Raw genomic sequence first — 27802 nt, forward strand, 5'->3', positions numbered from 1 at the left:
AGGTGTGTTGGCAGACTACCATGGCTGACTTGTGGCGGTGGGTGTGTTGGCAGAGTACCATGGCTGACTTGTGGCGCGGGGTGTGTTGGCAGAGTACCATGGCTGACTTGTGGCGGTGGATGATGGCATGGGGGAACTTGTACCTCCACTGCCGGTCCCTGTGGTGCAGATACAGGAAACAATCAGTACTTATGAATACAAAATCTCTAAATTTGCGAGACAGTGTCAATGTATTGGTATAGTTATAAGACATAACTACCTTTGTTACCTTTGCAGCTACCCTCGCAACAATCTTATAGCTCAAAACTCTTTTTGTTGGTGGCGGTATTATTTTATATTAATGGACAGTAGTAGATTATCAGCAAACTAGATTTGCACATCATCTTTGTTTTAGTGTTTGCAAAAGAACCTGAACAGCAAGACCAGTGACTAAACTTTAAATGTTACTATTTGTGTAATCTTTTAGGGCAGCCTGACCATAAATTGATAACGCTGACACATCAACTCGAACGAAAAACAGCTGAACAATTAAGGCAAACCACATGGGTTCCTTTAAAGTCTGTGAACACGCTTCAGTATGTTGCCAAGACACACAGGCCGGTTTTCTTTTTAAGAGAGAACGGGCCAGACGTCCAAAGCATACTTACTAGCAGAATGTTTCGGTTCGTACAGCTGTCTGCAAGGCAGTTTGTGCAGTGCACGTGCTTGGAATGGCATGCACAGTACTCGTCTCTGCTGCATTTTGATTGCTGGCTGCACTGACAACACCTGGGCTGAAAATACACGTCGGGTAAACGGGACACGTGTTGAGATTACAGTTCAAGGAGAATAATAATAGACAAAACTATAGTTCCACCTAAATGAATCAGAGAAAGAGAGAGAGAGAGAGAGAGAGAGAGAGAGAGAGAGAGAGAGAGAGAGAGAGAGAGAGAGAAAAAGAGAGAAAGAGAGTGAAAGAGAGAGAGAGAGAGAGAGAGAGAGAGAGAGAGAGAGAGAGAGAGAGGGCAATTCTCCAAAATATGCTCACCTAAGCCTGAAATTCAAAATGGAATACCATTCATCACTTGCCTCTAAATTAACTCCCCTTGCATACCACCATTTTGTTTTGATGTTATTTGGGATCGCGCCGCGTGAAGTCATTTTGTGACAACTTTTAAGAATGTCATCGCGTGTGATAGGTTTTATTGTTTTGGTTTCGAAAATTAGTCAACATTTCTACAGAAGCCTAAAACTATCGTTTGATCTGTTTTACAAATATTAATTGATAATACTTTTTGAGATATATTTAATACATGTTCCACCCCAAAATGGTGCCACGTCAGTAACGTTTTGGGTAGAAATAATGTTGTGGCAATGAACCGATTGGTTGATTGATTTCTTTTTTTCGATTTTTCTTAGCTTTTAAATGGAGGAGTCCAACCATGTGATTTGAGTTTGTTTGTCCCCATTTTGTTGTGCACAAAGTGCGTCACTGACGTGGCACTGTTTTGTAACGACTATGGCACTTTGGAACCATGTGTACTTGTTACTGGTGGATTTTAACCAATTTCCTTGTGATTTTTTGTTACATATTCGAAGTAAGGTTAACACAGGTGCAACTGGAGAAAGCTGAGCACAAAAACGAGATTATCTGTCCGTTATTTTTAATTTTTAGTGCAGTTAAACCGAGAGATTTGTACGAGTTATGATCCAAACAAAATGATCAAGACGCTATTATAAATGTTTCAGGTAACTGATCATCAAAAGTAATATAACATTTGAAAGGCCAAACATTTAACTGGTTTACCTCTCAGATATGACGCCATTAGGTTGGTACGTCATAAATGACGAGGCATCAAAATACGTCACTTTTGTGTTATGCTTCAAAACGGGGTCTTTTGTCAAGCACCATGAACAACTCTTCTTATGTGAAAGAGTGTAGCTAGGTAATGACACAAAGGACATTTCTACAAAGATGAAGAAAGTTACATGAATCAAAGCTGCTTCATAAATTACAATCTGACAAAAGAAAAGGGAAATCAAAACTGGGGAAAGAGGGAACAACTCTGAATCGCAAACAAGACGTCCGAACAGCTTTGCAAACGAGACTAATGTATAGCCGCTGTAAGATTTAAAAGTGTACATTCGAGTATATAGTGCAAGACTAAAACTTTCATATAGAACAGTCCATAAAATTCTACACAATGACCTTCAGCTTCAAAAGCTGGCCACAAAATGGATGCCTCATTAGCTGACAGGGAAACGGAATAAGAAACAGGTTCCTGTTGCACGCGATCTGCTTAACCGTTTTGAACCAAGTAGACCCAAACGTGTGATGAATGTAGTCACTGATAATAAGACTTTGATATCGTTCTATATTATTGGCAGAAAACACGAAATAAAGCGTGTTTTGGACACCGATAACAAGACGCACTTTATTTGTAAGCAAGGGTTTCAATGCAGAAACATTGCTATTCGCTGTATTGTGCGACCACAAAGATCCCGTTGCTGTCGATATTCTTTCTGCTAACAGAACTGTTACTGTCACATACTATGCAGAAACCTTATTACGCAAACGTAATCACGAGTTAAACCCAGACCCCCAATCTCCTCCATGATAATGCCAGCCTCCACAAAATAAGGGCCGTGACTCCATTCCGTAAAGTCTAAATGATCCCATTTTTGCCTCGCACATTCTTCGAACCTGATTTTACTTCTTGTGACTGATGGTTATGCAATAGAGCTATGAACACTAAAATAACTGAAGGAAAAAAAGTAAATCTGCAAGTGTTCGCAGTGCTGAAAGAAAATGTCATTTACACAAGAAAACTAAGTTGTTTCAGGACTACTAACTCCATCGTTCGGTTCATCGCAATCTTTTGGCTACATAAGCGACGAAGAAAATGAGATAGTCTTTTCCTTTAGGTTCGCGGAGAAAGATGTTAACAATGTTTGAGTTTGATTATGTGCATATTTAGAATTAACGTGTTATTCCGCCCTGTACTTCTCGACTTACACCCATCCTGAACTCAGGTAAAATGAGTTGCTTCCCTTCGGGTCTCATTTATCCCTGACAGGATGCCTTTGTTTTCCTTCTCTGGAGAGGAACTCGATTGTTTACATATTTAGAGCTTTTCGTAATGTATTATTGATATAAGCAGATTCGCGACCGTCGATAATGATTTTTCATGGTGTTGTGTAATTTTTAGATGACAAAATAATTGATATATAAGACACTTTCAAGCGAGCTATCTTTCGCGGGTGTATTTACTGTGCAAACAACTCTAAATATGGCAAAAGTGTCACGTGATAATCAACTTTGGCTACGAAGCAGACGACACTTTTTTTCGTAACCAGTTGGGAGTGATGCAACAATATCACGGTCTCCTTCCCACAGCAGTCTCAACATTTCGACTTGTTTTAACCTTAGAACGATGTCTTTATCATAACTGTGAAGAACAGAAAGTAGATCACTGTCGAAGTCGGCCAATCTGCAATCACTTTCGTCTCAGTTCGTCTATTCTCAGAAACATTAGCGAAAAACATGGGAGATAACTCTGTATTCTTATTTTGATAGATTCCGCGCAGTAATTATGCATCCGGTCAGAGAGATATGCCGGCGATACGGCATGGACCGATGATGATCAGAATGGACTTACACCAACAACAAAAAAGTGGAATAGTGTGGTTCACATTTAGGATCTTGGCAAATGTACATACTCATTTGTTTGATGTGAGTGTATAACGGTAGTTATATATAAAATTGCCAGGAGGGAATACAGTGGAGAACTTCAAAATAATGACAGCTCCAAACAAAACCGTGTGAATGACGTTTTCAAGCCAGAATCAGGAGCCATTTATCTTTCTCGGGGTCTGTACTTGTTTTCCCTATGCAATATTTTCAAAACATCAAGGCGTTGTTTGAAGTGTACAAGAAAAACAAAAGTGACATTGACCGGTGACCTTGAGTAGTGACCTTGACCCGGAATGCTTTCAATATGTTTGCTAGGTGTATATGTGTATCAATACATGTACAAAGTGTGCAATTGAAATCATTATTTCACAAGTTATTTAGATAGGCAATGGTGTCGGAGGACCAACGGACGGACCTACGGACAGACGGACGGAGGGACAAAGAGCCGTATAGTGGTCCAACAATGGCTGAGAAGATCAATAATCAGTTTAAAATCGGCCGTGTAAAACTACCTATATTTTAACAACAAAAAAGTATTACTATTGAACATTGAATTCACACGTGCCACGTCAGTGACGCTCAAGTGCCACGTCAGTGACGCTACATATCAACCGCTAGTCGGAAGGATATACATTTGATATTTGCAATTTCTTTCAGATTTCAGAAAGTATGATATGTCTTAACTATGATCTAACAAAATCACATGATTTGGTTGGCTAATCTCATAGAATTTTAGAATGACGCTTAGCGAGTGAAATGCAGGTGAGCATTTGGGCACGTCGGTGACATTTTTTCAAACTCAAGTTAAGTAACTTTAGCTTTTTTTACCTCAACATTTTTAACCTTGGGTAGTAAGGTTGTCATGTTTGGGGAAATCTCTGCACAAATTTGAGTTAATAAAAGCATCATGACTATTATCTTTATGTATAATAATGTCTCATTTTTTGTGCGAATGCCACGTCAGTGATGCTGGAATTGCCCGAGAGAGAGAGAGAGAGAGAGAGAGAGAGACAGAGAGAGAGAGAGAGAGAGAGAGAGAGAGAGAGAGAGAGAGTGGGAAGGGGCCGGGGAGATGCTTTCTTGTGAGATCCTTATCATGAAATGGTGTTGCTTTCATAGGGAACATTGTTTTAACATGAGTTAACATAATTTGCAAGTAGACTCCAGAAAAACAGAGAACAGGTCAATTTTTTTCAAACGATAGCTTTTCTTACAAGGTAATGAAAGCGTTTATGTCGGTGATCTATATATATAGATTTATAAGCCTGGTTCATGACAAGCAAACAAGCACACAAACAAGCGAAAAGGCACGTTGAAGAGAAAGAGGCTTACTTCCGTCCAGGTCACTGGCTGATTTGATCCAGATGAACTTGCCATTTTGCTCGTTGTTTATGACCTGAAATTCAAGCATAATGTATGCTATATTTTAACACTGTGACATTAGTTAAGTGGTGTCAATGCGTGCATGTGTTTGACCTGAAACAGCATGTGCTTCTAACACTGTGATTAAAAATGATGACATTGGGGTTTTTTTACGCTTGTCTCTGACTTAAAAGAACACGTGTATCTAGCACTGTGATATAAGTTGTTTAGTGTATGTGTGTACTGTTATTATGAGTTATTTCTAATATGCTGACTGTTAGCAAATGATAACTGACATGTCAAGAAAAAAGATATCTAGCATGAGCCTTTAGGCGAATGCTGATATCGTTTGTGAGACATGTCTGTTGTCATTTGCTAACAGTCAGCATATTAGAAATAACGGTTTTATTACCGTTTATTTCGACCTAAAGAAATTTCGAAGCGACCCCGCGAATTAGACAGAACAGCCGCAATGGGAACTTGAGTGCTCCTACCTGATTATGCCTGTCAGTCAAAGCATTCACGTGACCTGGATCAGCCAATCACTCACCTTACGTCACGATGATGAATATTTAACAGGTGAAATGCGTTCACACAACAATCCCACAAGATAAACCATGTTAAACATGCGTTTCGGTTGCATCGGGTTTTTTTCTTGAACAGAGGGGGACAGGTCTAGAACCGACTCCAGACGGATGGGAAATGACGCAAAGATACATTTGACGTAAGGCGGGGACGCAATTTCACTTGATTGTTCCAAACTTTGACGATTTAATTTTCAAGTAAGGGGGTCGGCACTGTACACTTAGAGGGTGGGTGGTGCCTTGCTGTTCCGTAAAGCACCCACCGACAAAACTAGCTTTTCGGTATTTTTTTTAGATAAAGAGAGTATTATCTGACAGCATTTGAAGTGTCATCCTTTAGAATAAATCACGCTGATATTGTTGATTTAAATGTTTACTTTGTCTTGTTTATTTTTAGCGTGATAGACAAAAAGGGTCCCTGCCTGAACGTTATAACATATAGAGGGTCACCTAGAATCCGTCCTGATTGGTCAAAAAGCCATATGGGGCACTGAGTTGGTAATAACAAATGATAACATGACCCGACAGGCTGGTTAGTTGTTGGTTTTAACGTCCCTTGAACCCAATGTGTTAGAAGCACATGCTGTTTGATGTCAAACACATGCACGCATCGACATCACTCAATACTGTCATTGTGTTAACATTATTTACACATAATGCGGGACCAAGCCGGCAGGCGAATGTTGATATCATTGTTGAGACATGTCTGTTAACATTTCCTAACTGTCAGCGTATTAGAAATAACGCTCTTCTTGAGGTGTGATGATTTGATTGTTTATTTGTTCACATTTTCACAATAGAATCTTCAAAATGTCATCAGTACTGGTTTTGTGGAAAAGTTGAATACCCCATACTCATGTTTCAGTCGTTACCTTGGACATAAGCACGTTAAGCGCTATTCTAATTGTTATATCTGATATCAGCTATCCTTTAACTTACAGAAGAAATCTTTTTTTTTTAAAGCTTATCACTTTTACAAGGTGTAGACTCCAATCTTAAGGTCATGTCTGCAGATAGAAAATTCTCAAAAACACTCGTTTTGTGATACTGTTTTGCCCTTGTCAGCGGTGAAGCCAGCACGCATCATCTAGATTACAGATATGATTACCTGTGCAAGATGTTGCTACACATTTTCGTAAATCAGACAATTGTCCCGACCTAATCAACATGAATAGGACAGTTGACTGGCTTCATGAATTTCAATAGGAAATGTTATAATTGTTCTCTCTATGTCTTTCAGTTATCGATGCACTGGAACAGTTCTTGTTGCAAATGTGTTGCGGAGGCTGTGGTTGTGTGTGGTTTGCTCATTTTGCCGAAGGCGAAAAGGGTTACCTGGTGTTGTACTCTTGAGTACATAGCAAGGCCCAGATCTGTGATCTAGATTGGATGTAATGTACGCGCTTTACCAATTGATACAAAACAAATGTAATCGGACACTGTTCGCCCTCCACGAAGTATATGATAGGACATCTGACCGACACCTGACAATAATGAATCGGACACTGTTCGCCCTCCACGAAGTGTATGATAGGACATCTGACCGACACCTGACAATGATGAATCGGACACTGTTCGCCCTCCACGAAGTATATGATAGGACATCTGACCGACACCTGACAATAATGAATCGGACATTGGCGGACATTAATTGATGTCTGGCGCCTATAACGACATCCATGCCTGTGTGAGGTACGTATTAGCAAGGGTTTTTTAATATGGAAATAAATAATGTTCCGAAATAGTGGACCATGTTTTAAACATCTAACCACATTTAACAAACACAAAATAATATTAAAGTGAAATAGTCTAGCAAGACAACCGTCTCTCATCTCTTATCGGAAATATACAGTTCAGGTTATGGGTTGTAATTCTGTGACCACACACCAGGAACACCTTAAAATAAACTTGTAAGCGCTAAGTTAAATTAAATTAAAAATGGCTGTGTTTTGAGTTGGAATCCCAGACTGTAATTCTTATTATGACGCCTTTTTGCACCAGTCATAATGTTTTTCCTACCTTTCGCCTCTGAATATTTCGTGCGCTATTCCTAGAAATACAGATTTGAAATCAAGCCAAGAGCTAAAGAGTTTGTTTCGGGTGTTGAATAGATAACAACACACACGAGGAAGGTCTTAGAATTAGTGACTGAGGATTCTATTTTTCAAATCTAAATGCTGTGTTTGGTAGATCCAACGGAACGTTTGTTTGTTTATGTTATGGGAAGCGTTTTAGCCCTGTGTGGCATGCGTTTGCTTGACTGTAAGTTTGACTTCATCAATCCAACGGTCTTGACGAATGGGTATCTATATGAGGACTAAATAAAATATGATGACGAAAAGAAGACCGGACTCTTGATATAGGAGAGCTGGGCGAAGCAAATTGCTCGCTGATTACAATTTATTCAATTAGTTGGCATATTTTCGGAGCAGTCTTGAGCAAATCATTGTGAGTGTTTCTAAATTAAAGTACAACAAATGTCCCTTGAACCTGTTAAGGTCCAATTAAATCATCAGAAAACGTTCCAAAATGGCGCCTTATGTGTACTAACTTTAATGATCACAGAATCTTTTTCGTCAATTTCATAATCATCCCACAGGGTTTATACAAGAACAGGGTTAGAGAGCATAAATGAGTGATCAATAGATGCCTGTCATTTCGTTTCTGCATCACCAAAAATTACATATTACTCCTTTGAGTCAATTTGGAATAACTCTTTGAATTATTATGGCTTACTTTTCAACGTGTTATGTAACAAAATCTTGAAATCCCAACGAGGTGGACATGAAATGTTTGTTTTGTGCTAATCAACAAAAACTATCGACCCCAACAATCAACACAAAATATCGACCCCCTGCAGTCGACGTGAGGCAAATATCTGAGTGTGTGATTATACACCTTAATCGTACCTTTGTAAGCGGAGCGATATCAACATAAGACGGAGCTCAGATACAATATATGAGATAGGGACTGAAATCAATCGCCCATTAAAGCACTGTCCTTCTTGTGTCAACGGTGTGGCTTACAATATCAAATCTGCCGAGGTTTTGATATAGAATAAGACCATCCCTCCACTTGGATAGATACCAGAACCCAACTGACTGGTTGTTATCTGTGCGAGGTTGGAATTCTTGAATGAATCAATTTCCAGTCAGCGCTGATACAAATAAATTCATCAAAAAAGGTTCTAACCCCGCACAGACGGTGACCAGGTGGGTGTTAGTGTTATCAATCAATCAATGAGGCTTATATCGCGCATATTCCGTGGGTACAGTTCTAGGCGCTCTGCAGTGATGCCGTGTGAGATGAAATTTTATACGGCCAGTAGATTGCAGCCATTTCGGCGCATATTTACCTTTCACGGCCTTATTCCAAGTCACACGGGTATGGTAGACAATTATTAACTGTGCCTAAGCAATTTTGCCAGGAGAGACCCTTTTGTCAATCGTGGGATCTTTAACGTGCACACCCAATGTAGTATACACGGGGGGTGGTTCGGACACCGAAGAGAGTCTGCACACAAAGTTGACTCTGTGAAATAAATTTCCGCCGAACCTGGGATCGAACTCACGCTGACAGCGGCCAACTGAATACAAATCCAGCGCGCTACCAACTGAGCTATATCCCCGCCTAATGTACACGTTGAAGAATGGTCTTATCCCGTTCAAACGCTGGACAAGTCTGGCAAGCTGAGCTGAACCATCCAAGCAAACAGGACTGTACCTTTATCCTGTAACGAAAGTAAACTGCAGGACTAACTATGCAGCTCAAAATACCAAATAACTTAGATACCCATAAGTCCCTCTAGGTATCCTTCTCAAAATGCATTCTACGCTGAACATTTTATATAACACTCATTCCTAGAATACAGGCTTGACAGGGTCAACATATAATTGAGTGGATTCGAGTCTTATTTGTCTTACCTATTGTTTTCAGGTGTCGATTGTCCTGCTGGTCGGTACATCAGATTCAGACACTCGACCTGCCTGTGATTCACTGTGGGAGTGAGGCTGATATAAATAGTTTTCATTAATTTCACAATGTCTGTGTTTTGTCATGCAACGTCATGGTCAATACTTGCACGCACTCAACTACGCAAGGACGTATAAGAGCACACACACACACACACACACACACACACACACACACACACACACACACATACACACACACATACACACGCACGCACACACAAACACAAACACAAACACACCCGCACACACACACTTGGACGCGAACATAATCAAAAAAGAAAAGAATACTTAGTCATTATACGAAATTACAAGAGTCACAGTTGTGGACTTTCAACTCCGAAATATAAAATGCTTCTCAAGTTAAGCTGAAAATCAAGCAGGCAAACATGAAAGCACCAACAATATCGAGAACAAGAACAAGAACAAAAACAAAAACAAGAACAAAAACAAAACAATCCAATACATACAATTGCTGGAAATTGAATAAACAATTTGACATTACGAGACATGAATGATATCGATATAGCTGCAAAAAAGAACAAGACATTCGATACACCATGGAAACATTCGTCCGAATGTGACAGTACAAAAGGAGGGGAACGTTTTTCTTTTGTAATGAAATAATCCAGGGATATTCGAATTGCAAAACGGGTACTTTGATAAGTACCCGTTTTGCAATTCGATCAGTCTTACCATCAAATAAAAACATGAACAAACAAAGGCGCAATTCAATAAATACATTTAAAAAACTGAAAAATGTAAACATTCCAGGTTAGACTAGAACAATCCACAGGGACTTCAAAGGGTTAGATAATGATTATATTCATATATATATGCAATGGGATCATTGTTTTAATTAGCATCTAAAAATATCGTGCAGAATAATTGTGCTTCACTTCAAACATCAACGTAAATTGCAAACATGCTTAGTTTCATACTGAAAGCACTTATGTTTTTAACATAGCAGCGTTCTTTGTTGAAGCAGCTAGTGTTATTAAATGCACTAAGTCAGTGTAAAATCAACGAACCTGACAGCCGGAAGAATTATTCTCAGAATGTGTTTTGTCAAAGTTTATTTTGTTGTATGTTGTATATTTTATTCTAAAATGTCCTTTTCTCCTCATTGTTCAGTGTTGTACAATTTCCCGTGATTGACGTATGCGTTGAATATGCTTACACTTGAATGCGTGGTTATGCCATGGTTGTATGTCGCGAGGAACTAGTCAGCAAACAGCACTCACTCTTTCTGAACATGTTTAATTGAAGTTCAGATCATCAAGTAAACAAGGTTCTTTTTTCAATGTTTCGCTTTTTGAAACACCATTACGTATAAACTCCAACATATTAGACAAAGTCGTCAATGTTTTTTTCCTAGGCAATACGCGAGAAGTTAGGACCGTGTTTTGATTGATGTGTGAATACGAATGTTGAAACAACGATGAGTATTGTATAAGCCCATGCAACACTAACAGATTCAACGTTTCTGATTATTTGATTAACTATATTTCTCCTCCTGATTTTTCAACTTTTGTCACAATTAAAAACATGCACAGTTTCAATCGATTTCATTGAACAATGAGATCATCTTGGTGCTTTCCCAACTTTTGTGATAAATCGGATATGACGTCATCAAAACATAAATCTAAATAATGGGGAACACCAGTTTTGGGGATAGTTCCTGACAGGTCACATGCAAAACGTGATCAACATATTCTCAGTCCGATCCCCAGTCTATATCAAAACACTTACTCAAACGTTGACTAAATGTAAAAATCGACCTTTAATCCCCAAAATGGCCGACCTACCGTACCGTACCGACCTCTTTTTTTTAGCCAGGTCATTGGAAACAAACATTTAATGTTTTGGAACTTAAGGTTATCCAGTTTACTTGTTTGGTTATGTGCTTTCAGGTTAATGTTCAAGATGAAGCACAATCATTCTGCATGAAAGTTGCACTTACCTCTGACACTGGTGGTCGACACTGGGCTCAGCAAAGCTGCGTGTTGTGAATCTACACTTACCTTTGCTGGGTTTCTTCGTCACTTTCACTCTACGTGCATGTGTTTTGGTAGTTATAGTCAAGTGGTGCATGGCTGGTGGCCAGATGTATTGGTGCATGTGTTTTGGTAGTTATAGTCAAGTGGTGCATGGCTGGTGGCCAGATGTATTCGTGTATGTCATTGTACCGTACACTCGCACACAGTTCAAGCCAGTGTCTTCCTGTATCAGTCATTTGTCCCGCTTTCGATGAGGAAAGTTTGTGTTACATACAACAACTCAATCGGAGAACTGGAAAGTGAGAGAGATGAGTAGGGAGAGAAACGCGAGGATTACTTTCTCACCCAGTTTATTTCAGGTACATGTGAAAGTTCTGTTATGTATAGTAGGGGAAGGGCTCTTATATATGAACTACTTTTTAATTCATGCTGAAAACTAGCTTGTTTTCTTGTGAAGAAGTTAAATGTTGTGCTTGGTAGTTCTCTCTTTCGTTAACCGTAATGCCTAATTAGAGCTAATTAGCAAAACATCAATACAGAATAATTCACAACTAGTCCATATTAGTAGCATGGACGCCCAATTGTGACCAGTGAAGAGACCATCATCAATCATTGTAAAGAGCCAACTTACTTAAAAGTAGTATGATTCAACTCAGTGTGCGAGGACTAATTCAAATACGTATGACATTTTTTCGTTTTGGTTGGATGAGATACATATTTGAAGCACAACAAGAAACTAACGAAACTGATTAAAAACAGAGATTAAATAGATGAGTTTTGTCAAATTTGAAGTGGAAAAGACAGTTTCATATATTTTTTTAAAGTTTAGATCTATATTATATATAGGTCATTTTTAGCCAACTTTTTAATATGTAACGCATGACTGAAACCAGGCCTAATCTTTTCCTGTCTTTTATTTTATTTTATTTTGTCAAGGTGGTCTATACTAGAGGAAAAACATATACTTTGTGATTTTGCTATTACTTTTGTTTGCGCCAGAAAGATCGGGCCAACACTGTTAACATTTAGCAATTACTTCTTAGCTGTCTCGCACAGCAAGTGTTGTATGTTAGCAGCTGTGTCTGTGGACAGAAACTACTTCGTTTAAGCCTCAAATGTAGAGTTAACGCTGCCAGATCAGTTTCAAAAGAGAACAGGTGTAATGATTTTGTGGTTTGTGTGTTTTGACATGTGCAAGTTATCCAGAGAAGGAAAGGTGCATGGCAAACACAAGTTTTTTGAGTGCTCTGGCACGGTTAGTTTGTCAGAACAGGAGGTGGTCCATAATAGGATCCAGTCCATATAAGGGGCCCTTCCCCAAGCTACACCTAAGCAATTTAATTCACGACACAAAGACTACAATCACAGAAATATGTAGGACGCACATATCTCCGGTTTCCTAACACTGATGAAACAAACAGCACCTTGAACCCGAGTAGCCTGCCGTATCCCAATGTTACATTTGACTTGATAGAAATCAAATCCGGCTGAGAGTCATGCACAATAATCATATTGTGAGCAATACTCGACCATCCTATCGAAAACTGTACGGGCTATATTATAGCTTTGCGCAAAAGTGTGCGCTGCGACGGCTAGGTTCTCGGGGTATAAGCAGCTTATGTGCACAAAAACAAAATCAGAGTGTTTCAAACAGTTTGAAATGTTATGGCATCAATAAAAAACTATTGATTCCTAGGATATCCAATACAGCTCTCTATGTAAAGGGTGTATTCGTTTCAAAATATGCCTAATTTGTTTTTGAAAAATGCCGAAGTTACTGTTTAACTAACAGTTTGGACCAAAGCGTTTAGCTATGAGTGCATACACACAAAGTTTCCGTCTCCAGTCTACTTGGTGTGTGTTACGTCACGTCATTTTCACTTTTCTGGATAATGTCAAATCTTGTCAAAGACGTTTTGTAAGCCACAATCTAATCAAATACATATCAGAGAAAGGTGCATTCATCAGATGTTTACTTGCAGGTACCTCAGATGAGATAGTTCATAAACACTTAGTGTGATAGTTCATTTCCGAAGTACACCCCCTAATTTTGTAAGTCATAGTTATCTCATGAAAGACTCGTTGCAGGTGCAATATTCAAACAATAATCCGCAAGCTTAACCTACATTCAGTAGCTACATGGCATATATTGTACTTCTTTATTCTGTGTAAATCATGTTAGCCAGAGAGTTTAGTATAACACACTTAATTCAGTGTTTCCTTCAGTGAAACGTAAAACCGCCCAAAACGGTATGCACCCGATATTTTCAGTGAATATTCAATAAATATGGCGCACATTGTCAATCACCGATATATTCTATCTTCTTTCTTACTTTATATTGACTGGCATTTTGGAGGTTCTAATGCAACTCTTATGTAAACCAGCACTGCCTGAAAATGTAAGGATACGCAATTAAAGGCGTTATTTGTCTGAATGAGATTCATCACTAAGTTATCGTCTCCCGCATACATTTCTTCACAGGTATCTGTATCACTTTTGCACCTACGCTTTTGAGCAGGCATTTTTAGGTCTATTAACATACATGTTAGGTCCATTACACTCCACCCTTACGTGCCTCTCAAAAGTATTTCATGACATAACTTTGAATTACAAAAATAGGGGGTGTACTTCGGAAATGAACTCTCACACTAAGTGTTTATGAGCTATCTCATCTGAGGTACTTGCAACCAAAATCCCGATGATATGTATTTCATTAGATTGTGGCTTACAAAACGTCTTTGACAAGATTTGACATTATCCAGAAAAGTGAAAATGACGTGACGTAACACAATTTCTGAAATGCAAGGCCTCCTGGTGCTCCTATGTGTTGCACGCAAACAATCGTTTTACTTGCTGTTTAACACCTTCCACTTACTTGATAGTTCACTCAGAAAAATCTACTCTGCTGCCTGCCGTTAAGCTGATATTGCCGTTTTTTGCAACAAAGTTTTTTTTTCTCAAGTGCATTTTTTTTAAATATCTGAGCTACTTTGCCTTAAAATTGCATATAGCTGCTGACTCTTTTGGGTACCTAGAAAGGTTGTTTCAGAGACTATATGCATTTGTCTGTTAAATGAAACCAAATTTGCCCAGGAGTTCTGACTGTGCATTAAAATCGGCCTGAGAGCCCTGTTTGTTACTTGTCTATACAGGGTGACCCCGCAAAAAGAGTACCCAAACAAAACGTCATAAACGTCATAAATTGAAAAAAAATAAAGCAATCTTCATAAAATGTATTTACACACACAAGTAGCCTCTGCATGATTTGCACAGAAAATGCTCCAAATGTTAGCGTTCTAGCGTGTCTTTCAGGAAAGTTCTGCTCATATGCGGCGAGTTCAAGTTTGTTTGGGTACTCTTTTTTTTTGGTCACCCTGTACTAGGTCACGTGACCGCCGCACAAATAAGGATACCCTCAAAATTGACCGACAAAATTCACTGTTTAAATAATTGGCGAAATTAAATAACCAAAGAAGAGAAGTAAGCGTTCGAAATACATACGACATGCTGAATGGAGTAAGCGAAAGTTATACGGAACCAATCTCCTGGCACCTGAGAGAATTACAAGCATTGAAATGAACAAGCGACTTTCATCCTCATAGTACGTTATAATATGAGGATGAAAGCCACTTAAACAATTGTTCATTTCAATGCTTGTTATTCTCTCAGGTGCCAGGAGATTGGTTCCGTATAACTCTCGCTCACTCCATTACACATGTCGTATGCATTTAGAGCGCTTACTTCCCTTTGGTTATTTGATCTCTAAAACAGCGCTCTGCCTCATTTCGTTTAAGATTAATCGGCGAAATTTCAGATTTGAATCACCTCTTGAACTTCGATACAGACTGTCTGAAAATGTTTGAGAATTTTTCCTCTAATGTCAAATAAGTTGTATATGTTCCTTACACACAAAAGTTATGGCATTATTATTATACGTTATTTGTATTTTTGACAAAACAATTTGACATTTTACACAGACTGAGACAAACAGTGTTCCTCCGAGACCGCACAAGCAGTCGAGGTGAACAATGCCTGTCGAGGTGAACAATGCCTGTCGAGATCTGTGTCAAATGTCATATTTTGGTCAAAAATACATATAACATTTATGTATCGATTGATTTTAGTTAAAGTTGTTTTGTTTTTTTCTACGATTGAACGCACACAAACATGCACTCTTTGTTGTCTCCACTAGCCCCATAAATATAAGCTTTTGTCGGACTCTGACGTCACATGGCTTCAAGAATAAAATTCCAATGTTAAATTGATGCACATACTATCAATGTAAAGTTTATTAGGTGCTCTATCTGTGGACCATGTTCTACTTGTGAATCATATTCCTTTGGCTTTACTCGACTTGGGAATCATATTCCTTTGGCTTTACTCGACTTGTGAATCATATTCCTTTGGCTTTACTCGACTTGTGAATCATATTCCTTTGGCTTTACTCGACTTGTGAATCATATTCCTTTGGCTTTACTCGACTTGGGAATCATATTCCTTTGGCTTTACTCGACTTGTGAATCATATTCCTTTGGCTTTACTCGACTTGTGAATCATATTCCTTTGGCTTTACTCGACTTGTGAATCATATTCCTTTGGCTTTACTCGACTTGTGAATCATATTCCTTTGGCTTTGCTCGACTTGTGAATCATATTCCTTTGGCTTTACTCGACTTGGGAATCATATTCCTTTGGCTTTACTCGACTTGGGAATCATATTCCTTTGGCTTTACTCGACTTGTGAATCATATTCCTTTGGCTTTACTCGACTTGTGAATCATATTCCTTTGGCTTTACTCGACTTGTGAATCATATTCCTTTGGCTTCACTCGACTTGTGAATCATATTCCTTTGACTTTACTCGACTTGTGAATCATATTCCTTTGGCTTTACTCGACTTGTGAATCATATTCCTTTGGCTTTACTCGACTTGTGAATCATATTCCTTTGGCTTTACTCGACGACACTTACTGCCATTGGTTGCAACATAAGGCTTACTGAAAATAACCTGTGATTAGTAACAACTTCAAATGGAGCAATTATAAAATAAAAGGTTACACTTACAGCTTAAGACGTAGTTCTCCGTAGGGAAGCAACTTTTTCATCCGACTTTGTAAAAACATGCGCTCATGACACAAAACAAAAATGTTAATTCCTGGTACACCTGCCTTGCTCATAGTATAAATTGTGTATGAAAGTAACCCCTATTCCCTTGTTAGAACTCTAAAATGTCCGCACATTTCTCGGGAAAAGTCAACTTAACAAAAGGTTGTATTATAAAAGCACGGACACAATTACATTCTCTACAATGTGTCGAGACTATGTTCCTCTTACTGAAAATGAAAATTTCAGAACAACAAGGTCAATGTGAGAAAATTAAATAGCAACTGGCACTGAAACTGCCACTACTGTGCAGGAGTATAGGAATGACAAGTCACGTGACTGACAATGTGCGAAATCATCCTGGGTAGGAACCAGAGATGGGAGAGGGTGGGGGTGACGGGGAGGTATTACTCCTTACAAAACAGAAACAAAAGCTCAATGATCACTCTTGACTTGAACTGACAAGAAAAACTGTGTCGATGCTTATCATGACTGTTTGCAGAAGTTCTATAGCTATTGCAAGACAGCGGCTTGAACCACAAATTGACCAGCGTAAGAAGGAGAAAAACATTTGTACAGGCATTTTCCACTGGCACTGGCCCGTCTTTTTCTTCTCACGTGCTTTAGACGCGACAACTGGCTTGAACTCGTATGTGCAAGTGCGCATGTACCTACGTAACCCGCCTCCCCCCACATACACACACACACACACACACACACACAGAAAGAAAGAGAGAGAGAGAGAGAGAGAGAGAGAGAGAGCGAGAGAAAGGGAGAGAGATAGGAAGACGCAGAGAGGGAGAGAGAGATAGCGATTGACAGACAGACAGACAGACAGACAGACATACAAACAGACAGACAGACAGACAGACAGAAAATCTCTTCAACAACGAGTATGGTCAAAGGCAGAAGAAAGTGCACATTCAAGCTACAGTATATATGAAATTATCAAATGTATTGAAGCTCCTTAGCATACTACTGTTATTCTGTCTTTAGATCATATAACTTATCAGTGCATACACTGATACAGCACTTTTGGTCCTTCCCGTTGTTACAGACAGGTTCGACTGTACGCCAAACCATTGCTCCCCCGCCCCTCCATCAGCTAGTGCAGGGACACTTCATGATACTCTTCCACCACATACCGCCCCTCCCGCAGCTAGTGCAGGCCAACTTCATGATACTCCCACCCACCACTTCCCCGCCCTTCCCACAGCTAATGCAGGGCAATTTCATGATACTCCCAACCACCGGCCACTTCCCCGCCCTTCCCTCAGCTAGTGCATTGCAACTTCTTGATACTCCCAACCACCACTTCCCACCCCTCCCTTAGCTAGTGCAGGGCAACTTCATGATACTCCCAACCACCACTTCCCACCCCTCCCTTAGCTAGTGCAGGGCAACTTCATGATACACCCAACGACTATTCCCCCACCCCTCCCCCAGCTAGTGCAGGGCAACTTCATGATACTACCAACCACCACTTCCCTACCCCTCCCTCAGCTAGTACAGGCCTACTTCATGATACTCCCTACCACCACTCCCCACCCCTCCCTCAGCTAGTACAGGCCTACTTCATGATACACGTACCCCCCCCCCCCCCCCCCTGTCAGCTAGTACAGGGCAACTTCATGATACTCCCAACCTCCACTTCCAGCCCCTCCCTCAGCTATAGTGCAGGCCAACTGCATGATACTCCCAACGTTCACTTCCTGCCCCTGTCTTAGCTAGTGCAGGGCAACTTCATCATACTCCCAACCTCCACCCCTCCCCCCCCCCCCCCCTCAGCTAATACAGGCCAACTTCATGATACTCCCAACCACCACTTCCCTGCCCCTCCCTCAGCTAGTGCAAGCCAGCTTTATGATACACCCAACCACCACTTCCCTGCCCCTCCCTCAGCTAGTACAGGCCAACTTCATGATACTCCCAACCACCACTCCCCTCTTTCATGGGCATGGTGCATGGACATTTCAGCAAGAAGGATTCCTTTTTGATTTAGAAAGTAAGGCATGCAAATATGTATGAAGTTACCTCACAGACTGCGTACATTTGAGATAAAAATCGCATCTGCTATTGCTTGTATTGGTTCCGCAGACTTGATGACAAGTTTTAGATTTGAGGATAGAATTGCTGAGCAGCCTTTGTAGTATGGCAAATGAATTAATTAGTGTTCAGGCTGCAGTCACTGTATTTGAACGACTGTATTTGAATACGGATTACATAATGTCATAGTTGATGAAACATCTACGGCATTGCTTGAAAGAGATGTGCACTTTCTTTTTGTGTTTGAGTAAACTGTCCTTGTTCATCAAGAGGTGAGCAACAAAGACAGACCAAGGCAACGACAAACAGACATCTGAAGCTCACACAACGACAAACAGACAACTGAAGCTCACACAACGACAAACAGACATCTGAAGCTCACACAATGACAAACAGACATCTGAAGCTCACACAACGACAAGACACAACACAGAACCATCAACACCACCAACACAATTACTGAGGTGCAACTAGAAATAAACATGAAAAGCAGCATTTGCCATGTTTTACAATTCACGAATGTGTGCGTGTAAGCGGCAGGTTTTACAGTTCACGAATGTGTGCGTGTAAGCGCCAGGTTTTCACACGACAAGGAGACTTCATCAAGGCTTACACACAACAGGTCAAAAGGCACCACGCATACGTTTTAAAACGTGTATAAATAAATTGAATGTGAATAATATGCCCCGTGTCTAGATACATGTTGTGTAAAAGCTCAATGCTCAATCGTCGCATGAATGGAAAAGTCGTGGATACACTTTGCCCCCTGCTGCTGCTGTCCTGTTTTCCGCTTGTGATCTCAGTCAAAAATGATTTAAGTTTTTAGGTATAACCAACTGATCTTTTTGAATTCTTCATACAATCATTTGTTTTAGTCTTAACTGTAGAACAATGTTTTTAAAGTTGTAATTAATAAATTATGGCCGTATTGTAATTTAAGTTGGTTTTTGAAGCATGGGTGGTGCACCACGAAAACAATGTTTGCTAAAAACAGGGGACACGCATATTGCAAAAAAACACATTGCAGGTCATTATCCAACGCCAAAAATAGAGCAAAAAGATCCGTTCAAACTGCATAACTGCACGAGGTGAAAGCGTAAATTGTGTCTCCCTATTTTGAGGAATTCCGGTTTCCCGCAAGAGTTACCTTGTCTTAGCTTGGTCTTATCTACTGTCTATTAATGTTCCTATATAGTTTAGAATTAAAATAAAATCAGGGACTTAGATGACTTGGGAATTCTTCACATTTTCTGGCGGTAAGCCATTGTTTTTTGCCTTTTCTAACGCTGGAAGGAAAGTACACAGGTTGTAATAAAAGTGTCAAATTAATCAGTGAAGCGAAGTGGTTCTTATTTTACCCTTTTGTTTCTTTACCTTTCACGACCCATCGAACTCTTGTAAACAGCACTGTCGTCAAAGGATCATCGTTCCTATTATTTGTTTAATATGTAGTCAGACTTTTCCAAATAAATGACCGATTATGTACGGATCGCCGTTAATTGTTTGACTGTATGGAACGCATTAACACAGATGATTCAAATCGACCTTCTGTGCTTTATCCTACATATATTATATAGGCCACTCATGTAATAACTTAACCATATCTTCACACGTGTGCTCATCATGATTGCAAATGAAGTCGGGTCAAATTACAACCTGGCAGGGACCTTAGAAGTAATAATGCACCGCTTATGATGACATATTCGTAGCTCTTGTGTGTGTCTTTTTTCAAACATCAAAAACATAGCTTAAAGGCACAGTAAGCCTCCCGTAAACCATCACAGATACGGCCAGGCTGTAAAAACACACAGTACAAACACCCTTTCATTTAAACATTCACCGCTTGAGAACATCCTAGGTGCCCTCCGTAAAGAGCGAGCAATTTTCAAAGAATTTTTTTTGCGTGGTTTATCTTACCCCTGAGCCATCGTGAACCCGTGTGACCCAGTTTCCCTTTTTCACAATGCAGTCGTCAGTTAGTAATTTGAATGCGACTCGCTGTGAGCTTATCTGCAATAGCACGTTATTATGTACCTCTGACTATGCACGAAACAAACGGCTGTGGTTCACAAGAACTCTCACGATGGCTTTTGACTGTTCAGAGGAACTGGCGATAGCCAAAACGCACCACGGTCCGATTGTCTACTGAGACAATCCGCAAAATTAATTCTTTGAAATTTGCTCGCTCTTTACGTAGGGCACCGAGGATGTTCCCGTTTGGTGAGCGTTCAAATGGAAGGGTGTTTGTAATGTGTGTAAAAGTCTGACAGTATCTGTGATGGTTTACGGGAGGCGCACTGTGCCTTTAAGCTTGCATTTAATTTCTTGTGTTAACCTGGTATCACACAGCAAGCCATGTACATTTAGTATTATCTATTTACCGCACGTTAACAGGCCATGCCTTACAGAGGTATGTCATCAGACTAAGCCGTATAGAAGCAACGAATTAATTAACACACGTTAGGGCAATTCCAGGACAGACTAACAAGATAGGGTTTCTCTTTGGATATAAAACATGCAGACTCTATCCCAATGAACTTTTTCGGAAGAAGTGAAGGAATGAAATACAATAAATTACCAAACGACTTGTGGAAGCGTAAGCCTAAGTCTCCTTGCTGTCTGAAACCCATGCGATAAGAAATGTCCACCTACCTTACACTTCCTTCCCGGCCGGCGTGTGTTGTTGAAGCTTGTAACACCTGAACAAAACAAATTCAAGGACTATGTGTTACTAAAACAAGTATGAAGATGGAGAACTAAACAGATATATGCAAAACAATAACAAAAACAAATAGTTCACACTTACATTTGTCTATGTATGTATGTTTTGAGGATTAAAAATCTTTGTTAATTTCAAAGAGACTGACTCCATGTAAGTCTTCCTTACTGTTGTTGTATATAATTAAACCCTTCCATTTTCTCGTTTTTATGTACAAAGTTGGTTTCTTGACGTACCATGCATTGTTTTCATATTTTATTATTTGATGCACAGTTGTGTATGAACGACTGTATTTACAGTCTGTCTATACATTATTGAGAACCTTGCCTCTGATTTCAAACAGGTCGTATATGTGTTCATAACATACAAAAGTCGGGCATATTACATGCAGCAGTAAAGGTTAGTATGTGCTTTTTCCAACTACCATGTTTAATTTGTGAATAAACTCCCTTTGGCTCAACCAGGTGTCACAGATTAGGAACTCCGATACAGAGCGAATGCAAGCACCTGTACCTAGACTAACTTACTGTGACGTCTTTATTATGACGACATGCTTTCGACGCCATTGTTTTGACGTAAAGCAGACAGAAGCTGCGTCACAACAACAAGATCGTTTTTGAGTCACTTGAGAAAAAGTGACTCTATGTAATCGGTCAGTGTTAGTCTGTCCGGCCGGCCGGCCGGCCGTCCGTAGACACCACCTTAACGTTGGACTTTTCTCGGAAACTATCAAAGCGATCGGGCTCATATTTTGTTTAGTCGTGACCTCCAATGACCTCTACACTTTAACGATGGTTTCGTTGACCTTTGACCTTTTTCAAGGTCACAGGTCAGCGTCAAAGGAAAAATTAGACATTTTATATCTTTGACAAAGTTCATCGGATGTGATTGAAACTTTGTAGGATTATTCTTTACATCAAAGTATTTACATCTGTAGCCTTTTACGAACGTTATCAGAAAAACAAGGGAGATAACTAGCCTTTTCTGTTCGGCAACACACAACTTAACGTTGGGCTTTTCTCGGAAACTATAAAAGTGACCGGGCTCAAATTTTATGTGAACGTGACTCATTGTGTTGTGAATAGCAATTTCTTCCTGTCCATCTGATGCCTCATATAATATTCAGAACTGCGAAAGTGACTCGATCGAGCGTTTGCTCTTCTTGTTACCTTGGAAAGCAGCGAGGTTGTGTCGTCTGTCTGCTGTGTTTTATGTATCGTGACTGTATTTTTACGAACCAGTATGCACATGCCATCTTGTTCGGACCTTCATACGTAGTTGTGTGAGTATCAAGATATAATTCGCAGCCTGATCGACAGGGAAACGCTAATTGGTCTGAGAGAACGAATGGAAGACGGTTGGCATGCATGCGAACGTGTGTGAAAGAATTTTGACTGTCCATTTTTCATAAAGAAATGTTCGAAAATAAGTTGGTTGTCAAATCATAATTAAAAATGTTTAATTGATTAATATTGGACGAACATTGTGAACGAACAGACAGAACTGGACATACGTAACCTGACCGTAGAATTACTCTGTTGAACAGAGAATTAGCAAATCTGTATATGGTTTTTTTCAGACGTTTCGGGGAAGTTTCGGGGAAGCTTCGTTGCAGTTTCGGGGAAGTTTCGGGGAAGTTTCGGGGAAGCTTCGTAGCAGTTTCGGAGAAGTTTCGTAGCAGCGTCGTAGCAGTTTCAGGAAAGTTCGGGAAAGCTTCGGGAACAGTTCCAGGGAAGTTACGGAAAAGTTTTTCGTGGTAACGCCATGGACTTCATTGTGAATCGTCCACGCTCTGAGTCTGCTATGGAATCATTCCATACCTGTATTTCTCCAGTGTTCTAGTTCTACCTGGAACGACTTCACGTCCCTAGTTTTCGTGTTATAAACTATCACTGGGTAACCTGAAAACCGACTACACGACCGAAGTGAATCGAGGACTTGCAGCAAGTAAACAGCACACTGAATCATTCCATCATTTGTAGTTCTCCGGTGTTCTACCTAGAACGATTTCACGTTCCTAGTTTCCGTGTTAACTATCACTGGGTAACCTGAGGACCGACTACACGACGGAAGTGATTCCAGGACATTGCTGAACGATCCTAACCTTAAATAGACTGTGTTGTCCAAACGGAACTTTAAAGCTAAGTATCACTATTTTGTGTGTGTATATATATATGTGTAATAGTCCAGAGTAATGTCTGTCTGTTCGTATTATTTGTAATTAAAGTTATTGTAAAATTAAAGGTAAAGTGGTGTCCATTTTTTTTGTTGAAAAAAATAATGTGTTAAGAGAGTGCATGGTGAGATGTAAATATCCCATGTACCCTGACACGCGATACCAGGAACCCTTGGTTGCAAAATAAGGCTTTAGTGACACAACTTTTGAGCAATTATAAAATAGAAGGTTGCAATTACAGCCTATGACATGCTTCTCCATGGGGAACATACTTTTCGAGCCGATTTTGTGAAAACAAGATATAAAACAAGAGCAAGGTAATCCAGATTTTCTTCGAAAAATGACCACAGGTGACCATACTAGGCATTGCGCCCTGACAAAACCAGGAATTTGAGTCGATTGCCTGGGAATTGAGTATGCTCTGCAAGTATAGCAGTATGTAATATGATCATTTCAACTGAAGAAAAAAAGTTAAAGCGGAAGAGACTTCCACTATTTCGTCGAATTCACTGAGTGCAATAACATTCAGAACGCCTTTTTGCTCATGCATTCACTGTGATCTTCAGAATCAGTATTTGTGCAAAAACATGGTTTTAAAAGAAAGTTCGCGATGGGTTTTTGGTAACATTTCCGAATAATTGTCAGCATGTTGCTTTACCACCGCCACTCACCCATCTCTCTCTCTCTCTCTCTCTCTCTCTCTCTCTCTCTCTCTCTCTCTCTCTCTCTCTCTCTCTCTCTCTCTCTCTCTCTCTCTCTCTCTCTCTCTCTCTTTTTTCTCTCTCTCTCTCTTTCTTTTTCTCCTTTTCCCTATTTGTTCTTTACATAATAGAAACAAAGTCCGTTTTCCAACCAACTTTGTTGAAATTGTGGAAATCTTCGACAAAGGCCGGACTTTGGTTTTGCATTTCAGCTTGGAGGCTTACAAATTGATTAAAAAGTTTTGTATTTAAAAATCTTAAATAAGAACCATTATTTTTTTATAAAACGATCCAATAGTAATTCGTTCTTATTCTTCATCATTTTCTTACTCCAAAAACATATGAATATGTTATATTTGGTTTAAAAACAAGTTCTGAAAATTAAAAATATGAAAATTAAGAATACAATTAAATTTCCGAAATCGATTTAAAAACAATGTCATCTTATTCCTTGTCGGTTCTTGATTACAAACACATGTACCTAGATATGTTATATTTGGATTAAACACAAGCTCAGAAAATTGAGAAGAATATAGATCGACACAGAAATCATTTTTGGATCGATTTCATCAATTTTAATCGTAGTACTAATTAACATATTTTCGTTAATTGTGATTACATTTTTAGAGTAAACATGACATATGTATATATTTTTAGATTAAGAATAAGACGAAGAATACGATGCAATAAAATTGTATTCGGTTTACGAACAATTTAATTTAATGGCAACTTTAATGTGCAAACTAATTAATTAATGTTTAAGCCTCCAATTTGAAATACAATACCGAAGTCCGGGCTTCGTCGAACATTACTTGACCAAACTTTCAACCAATATGTTTGAAAAATGAGAGCGTGACAGTGCCGCCTCAACTTTAAAAAAAAACACGAATATGACGTCATCAAAGACATTTATCAAAAAATGAAAAACACGTCTGGGGATGCCATACTCAGGATCTCTCATAAAAAGTTTCATGGAGATCGGTACAGTAGGTTTCTCTGAATCGCTCTACACACACACACACACACACACACACACACACACACACACACACACACACACACACACACACACACACACACACACACACACACACACACACACCACGACCCTCGTCTCGATTCCCCCTCTACGTTAAAACATTGAGTCAAAACTTGACAAAATGTAAAACCGTTTTCTTTTGCAATCTTGTATATTTGTTGTACTGTATTATGCCATTGCTACTAAGATGTAGATGTTGATCGCACGATCATGAACAGTAGAACACCTCTGTGTTTGTTGTTTGTCACTGACTGGATGTGATGAGTGCAAACTTGGTGTGTCTTTTCTTGGTTCTGGGTGTGATTAAGTGTATAGTTTAAGGACTGGGTGGCCGAGTGGTAAGTGCACTTGCCTCGGAAGCGAGAGGTTGCGAGTTCGACCCTGGGTCGTGGCGTAAGCAATTTTCTCCCCCCTTTCCTAGCCCAGGTGGTGGGTTCAAGTGCTAGTCTTTTGGATGAGACGAAAAACCGAGGTCCCTTCGTGTACACTACATTGGGGTGTGCACGTTAAAGATCCCACGATTGACAAAAGGGTCTTTCCTGGCAAAATTGTATAGGCATAGATAAAAAATGTCCACCAAATACCCGTGTGACTTGGAATAATAGACCGTGAAAAGTAAATATTCGCCGTAATGGCTTGAGATTTACTGGCCGATGTAAATGCGTGATCAATTGTTTAAAAAATTCCATCTCACACAGCAGAAATTAATATGTAAACCTTAGAGAACGTCAAGCGCTATATAAATCTCCCATATAAATAAATAAATATAGTTATATTATTTGAGGCCAAAAAAAGGAAAATAAAAAAATGACATTCCTACAGTGACTTTTTTTTACATGCTGAAATGCCGATGTACAATCCGCTAGTCCCGGCAAGAGCAGAACAATGAAAGTTTAAAAAGGTTTTTTAAATAATGCGTGAACGTTTGTAAGTGAGTTCAATGTTGAAAGTTGTCCTAATGTTTCTCATGCGAGTCCTTAAAGGTCCTTAAAAAGTCCTTACATTTCAAAGTGAAAACGCTGTGCGAACCCTGTTGACACTCGGAGTCATTACTTCCATGTGTGCACACTGGTATGGTTCACAATCCTCGCAATCGCACAATTAAAGTACAGCCACAACACACACATTTTTACGTACTTTTTATATTATTTTACATTTTAAATAGGTATGCATGATCTTGATTTAAGGATTAAAATATCTTTGTTAGTGGATATTTGGCAGAGTTTTTAAAGTATTGGCTAGTTGCAGATAATATGTTATTAATTACGTTACTAAAATTATCAAGTTCCTGGAGACCTCAATGTAAAAGGTATTTCTAGAACAGTAGAAGTGAGTGTGCATGTGCATCTCTCTTTGGATATTCTGTTATTGAAATTTGAATAAAAAAAACGTCACATTACCTGTTGCTTTTGAAGAGTTTATTGTTCCAGTGTCAACTCAGCGTCTGAGGTAAGCCACACACAAGACGCACACATAATAATCAGTGAATGTCGAATCACAATTCTGATCATATCAGAGGTATTTTTCCAGTGTCAACTCAGCGTCTGAGGTAAGCCACACACAAGACGTACACGTAATAATCAGTGAATGTCGAATCACAATTCTGATCATATCAGAGGTGTTGTTCCAGTGTCAATTCACTGTCTCTAGCACAAGCCGCATTCAAGACGTGCACCTAATCATTAGTAAACGTAGAATCACAATTCTGGGTATGTCAGAGATGATGTTCAGTGTCAACTCAGGGTCTTAACAGGGCTTTCCACAGAAGTTCCATCTAACGGGTCCCGGGACCCCCAACTTCAATAAAAAGGAGATCCTCGGACCCCCTCAGTGAAACTTTCAAGGGTCCGAGGACGTGGTGGTCCACACTCTTGCTATCGGAAGGCACATTCCTCACAGACCCATATTCTTTGAAGTACTCATTTCAATGTTATACCGAAGTTGTCTGAGCCCTCTAGAGAAAGAGTATGACCATATCAGTTAGACTAATCTGAAAACAGCACTGTGAGTTGGCATGATAGTGGACATGTAGTGAGTTCCAGGACTCGCTCTTTTCGTGTTTAGTGCGTCTCTGTACCCCCTCCATGAATTTCTAGTACGTTGTTTGTCTTCTAGCACGTATAAAATGCTCCCCATGGACCAAGGGGACCCACAGTCTGGGGAGCCCTGCGTGGTTTACGGTGAGCCACACGCAAGACGTACATATTATAATCAATGGACGTAAAGTCACAATTCTGAGTATATCAGAGTTTGTGTTCAAGTGTCAGTGTTCCAGACTCTAAACTAAGCACCAACAGGAGACACGTGATCACCAGTGAACGTAGAATCACAGTCCTGAGCATGCCATAGTCTAACTAAAACGCACAGCACCATTAACGTAATATGCAAATTCAAACTTTCATAACTACACTGTAGATAATTTTCACA

The 27802-nt window shown here is 39.6% G+C and overlaps 1 protein-coding gene and 2 long non-coding RNA genes across 3 annotated transcripts in view; 1 reads left to right on the forward strand and 2 right to left on the reverse strand.

Moving 5' to 3' along the window:
* On the reverse strand, nt 1-27774 carry LOC138951051 (uncharacterized). Its single transcript, XR_011450958.1, has 6 exons — nt 26776-27774; nt 21393-21439; nt 9543-9629; nt 5006-5069; nt 648-773; nt 1-158 (listed from the first exon to the last, which is right to left on the reverse strand). It is a non-coding gene; the product is annotated as an uncharacterized lncRNA (long non-coding RNA).
* The window catches only part of LOC138951045 (uncharacterized), a 511167-nt gene that overhangs the window by 291845 nt on the left and 191520 nt on the right, over nt 1-27802 (reverse strand). The gene's annotated exons all lie outside the window — the stretch shown is intronic.
* Nucleotides 22615-23702, forward strand: LOC138951052 (uncharacterized). Its single transcript, XR_011450959.1, has 2 exons — nt 22615-22741; nt 23039-23702. It is a non-coding gene; the product is annotated as an uncharacterized lncRNA (long non-coding RNA).

This window comes from Littorina saxatilis, linkage group LG16, assembly GCF_037325665.1.
Source record: "Littorina saxatilis isolate snail1 linkage group LG16, US_GU_Lsax_2.0, whole genome shotgun sequence".
Taxonomy (NCBI): Eukaryota; Metazoa; Mollusca; class Gastropoda; order Littorinimorpha; family Littorinidae; genus Littorina; species Littorina saxatilis.